This window comes from Mirounga leonina, unplaced genomic scaffold, assembly GCF_011800145.1.
Source record: "Mirounga leonina isolate KUSES-001 unplaced genomic scaffold, KU_Mleo_1.0 Mir_176, whole genome shotgun sequence".
Classification (NCBI taxonomy): Eukaryota; Metazoa; Chordata; class Mammalia; order Carnivora; family Phocidae; genus Mirounga; species Mirounga leonina.
Genome location: NW_023270454.1, coordinates 12,816,152 through 12,820,078, shown reverse-complemented (window position 1 = coordinate 12,820,078; position 3,927 = coordinate 12,816,152). Strand labels below are relative to the sequence as shown.

The 3,927-nt window shown below is 39.9% G+C and overlaps 1 non-coding gene across 1 annotated transcript; it reads right to left on the bottom strand.

Moving 5' to 3' along the window:
• Window positions 1–3,291: 3,291 nt before the first annotated feature.
• LOC118022576 lies at window positions 3,292–3,442 on the bottom strand. The gene has a single exon (XR_004682509.1). It is a non-coding gene; the product is annotated as a small nucleolar RNA SNORA62/SNORA6 family (small nucleolar RNA).
• Between the last annotated feature and the right edge of the window lie 485 nt (window positions 3,443–3,927).

Below are 3,927 nucleotides of genomic sequence, written 5' to 3'. Positions count from 1 at the left end.
GTAATTCTGCCAAATTTTCCTAATCATTTTTTGGGAAGGATGGGATGGAGGTGGGACTAAAGCCCTATACAGGTTGGCCTAGGGACCTGACAGGTGCTCATGGCTGGTTGATGTTTCTGAACCTAACATCAGATCTGTTGGGATAATCGCTAATAGAGTACAGATAAAAACAAAATGCTACAAACTGAAAAATAAGAACAGATCATTTACTAAACACATACATTGTTCTATGTGCAATATGAATATAGTTACACGTAATATATTGTGTATAGAATATATATTATATGTAATATATTTTACACATGTATAAGTTATCTTTAAAGCTCAGCAATCCTGTGCGATAGTTGCTATTTTATTGTCCCAATTTATTAATTTATTAATTTATCGCCCCAATTACTAAGTACATTACTTATTGTATATGGAAATCCATCTATTCACTGCTATCCAGATCTGGCTTCCTGACCGAGATTTTGATAAGGTTCTCTCATGTGGCAGGCTCAAAGGCCACGTAGGCAAATGACTGGACCTAAATTTAAACTCAAGGGCAGCAGCTCAGACAGTTCCTTCCTTAGGTAATAATTGTGCTGGAAAAAGCAAGGAGCTGATTTTAAAAATCAAAATTAGCTCTATCACAAAGCAACAGAGCTCACACCCAAAGAAAAAGTAACCTAATTAGCATGACCTTCTGCTGTTATTCAGAGGCCTTTGGGTTCTGCTATTTAGGTGGGTACCTCATGAATTGGCTAATATATAACCTAGTGGGATGAACTTTAGACATATATGTGGGAGGCTTAGGTTCTAGTCTTAGCTCTACCAATGAGTCAAGTGGTTTTAAGTATGTCAAGGGAACATTGGGTAATATATTAACAATAAAAACAAAAGCAATATGCTCAAATGCTTTAAAAGAAAGACATTTTAAATTCAAGATATTATTATTTTTACTACAATAAGAAAATAAAACCCACGGCTATATTCCTAAGATATTTCTTCTACAGCTTAATTTTTCTAATGTTCAGTGAATGTTTTGGTCCATTTCCCTGAAAATGTGTGGGAGAGGCAGAGGAAGAACAGAAAGAGGTAGGTCCATGGGTCATCAAAGAACTGCTCTGACGCAAAGCAGGAAAATGAAAGATCATGTGTCTACTTCATTTCTTTTATACCTTATATTCAAAACCTAAAGCTTGAGGTCGTGCTACGTATGTTATTCATAAAGGTTATTTAATTTTAGAAGTTGTCTACTGGTGTCTGGGTAGCTGGAAAGATACAAATGAAAAACTACGATGGATCCTTTAATGTTGAAAATTTTGACATTAAAAATATAAATATATTCAGTATTTTTTCTGTATAGAATCTTGTGGTTTCTGTTGTTTTGTTTGCTTTTTCCTCTTGGGAATATTGCAGGATACTGAAGGTAAGGAGTCATACTGAGGAATCTACTTTAAGATTTTAGGAAACATTGTATTCTAACACTGTCATTTAGATAACCACAGCTTCTCTCTTTGAGGTAGAGATTTTCAGGGGGAGATAAGAAATAAGATTCTTTCTGATAACTATCTCACATATTGTCTAGACATTGGATTCAGATTCTTTGGTTATAAGAATGAAGTATAATTATCAACTGGTCATGGAGGCCATTGTGGGAATCGTGTGTGAGTAAACTTTCTCAATTTTAGTTTTTTGGTGTCATACTCACAAATGTTTTATTAGCGATTTATAAACAGATTTAAATCGATCCTTCTTCTGAGCCTAGGATTCTCGGCTATACTCTATGTGACTTAGTAACTCCCATGTTTCTTTCTGGATTGTGTTACTAATTTCCAGGGTGGGACTGGGTGTGTGGGATGCAGAGTAATGAGAAAAATTAAGACTTTGTAGATCCTGTGGCTTGATAAACTTTGATATTCTACCAGGCTTGTCTACTTCTGCCAGAACCCCTATGGAGGAGGACACACTGCTGGCAAATGAGCTCATGTGAAACCCAGAAGCCTAAACAGTGTAATGTTAAATATTTCCTGATTAAACAAAATAAAAGTAAAAGGTCAGAATCTCAAAAATAGCAGGATTTGACATTAATCTACTGGTAAATCGGTACCAGTGTTCAAATGAGACTCGAATGGTGTTCTTTTTTTCCTGAAAGCAAACCATAAGCCAGACATATAGAGCAGGACTTTTTTCACTTCGAAAAAATTGTACACAGCTTTGGTTTTTCTTAATATTTTGATTTTACGCACCAAAGAGTTTTTCTTAATAATTTTTTTTATAAAATATTAGCTCACTACCAAGTGGTGAAGTGGTCGTTTTACACTTTAGTACCCCCCCCCCTCTTTCTCTCTCCCTCAGTTAGAAAAAAATCAAAACATATTTTTAAGGTCTTTTTTTCTGTAGGAAGAACAAAATTTTTTTTTCCAAAGTGCTTTTTTTTTGTTTTTACAAACTGTTTATTTTCCGTCAACCTTTTCCACTTCTATTTCCATTTTGTTTGCCTTTGTGGAGGAGCAGCTTAAGGCCACTCAGTGGTTGTTCCTACCCATTCAGTGGCCTGAGCAGTGGGAGCTGCAGACCAGTCTTCAGTGGCCGGCTGGGCGCTCCAGTGCGCGGTCGGCACCGAGGCCACCTGCACGCCTTCAGACCAGTCTGCGACTTCAGGCTGAGTAGCAGTGACCTCAGGAGCTGGAGCCGTCCATTCACCCTGAAATTCCTCGTTGGTCACGGCCTTTTCAGCAGCAGCCTGCTCTTCCTTTTCCATCTCTTCAGGATCTCTGCAGAAGTAGAGATCAGGCATGACCTCCCATGGGTGTTGACGGGAAAGGGGCCACGTGTGCGCAGAACTTCCCTGGCCAGCATCCACCCCATCGGACCCACTGAGTGAGCTCCCTTGTTGTTGCAAGGGATGGCGATGTCCACATAGCGCAGGGGAGAGTCTGTGCTACACAGAGCAATGGGAGGCAGGTTAACATAGGACGCCTCTGTAAGAGGCTGGTGGTCAGCCCCGGGATCAGGAACCACCAGAAGTCCCGGCTCCCGGCAGGCTGCCTGGATCTGGTTCCAGGAGGGAAGCAGCCAGCAATAGGAGTGGCTCTGGTAGCAGCAACAAATTTCAGCACAGCTCGCTGGCCGTTATTGCTGGACGATATGACACTGATGCTGGGTTTTCAATGTCAACAATGGCATGGGCTGCCAACAGAAGCTTCTCGCAGGTTCTCTTCAGATTTATGATGTAGATACCTAGGTGATAGCAGAAAGCTTTTTAACACCTGACCTAATTTGCAATGGATTTTCTTCTAAAAAACTGAATGTAGCAGAGAGTACTATCAAACTCCAGTCATAGAGACAAGCTCTACTGGTGCTAGCGAAAATCCTGCTGTTTTTATAGCGCACTTCCGACATTCAGAAGTTCATTGGCCACAGATGGCCTCAACCTTGAGCTTTAATAAGGTGCACCCAAAGTGGTTTTTATAAAGACTTCCTTTCAAGCTGCTTCCATAAATATTTAGAAACCTCCCTCAAATCAAACAATCTTATATTTAATGTGTTAGGGGGGGAAATGGCAGTTAAAGAATGGAAAGAAGAAGGACTCCATTTCTTTTGGAAAAGCAAAGGGTGTGAACTAAGAGCTGAACCAGCTTCAGTTATGTGTGGATGCAGTTCTAGGAGTTAATCATTGCTTTTTTTCCAGTGAGACAAGTAGAAGTTTTTCACAAAATTGGTTCCTTTCCAGGTTGGATGGAAAGTGGAGCGAAGTCATGCAAATATCTTATAAGCACAGATTGCCAAGAAAGTCATTGATTGGCAGGATCAGGGAGAGTGAAGGGGGCTGGGGAAGGGAGTAGAAGGGCAAACTGTAAAATTTGAAGTGTAGCATCCGTTCAGTTTGTTTATTGCAGGTTTCTGGCTTGAACTACTTCTAGTTCTAGGACATGTTCTTAC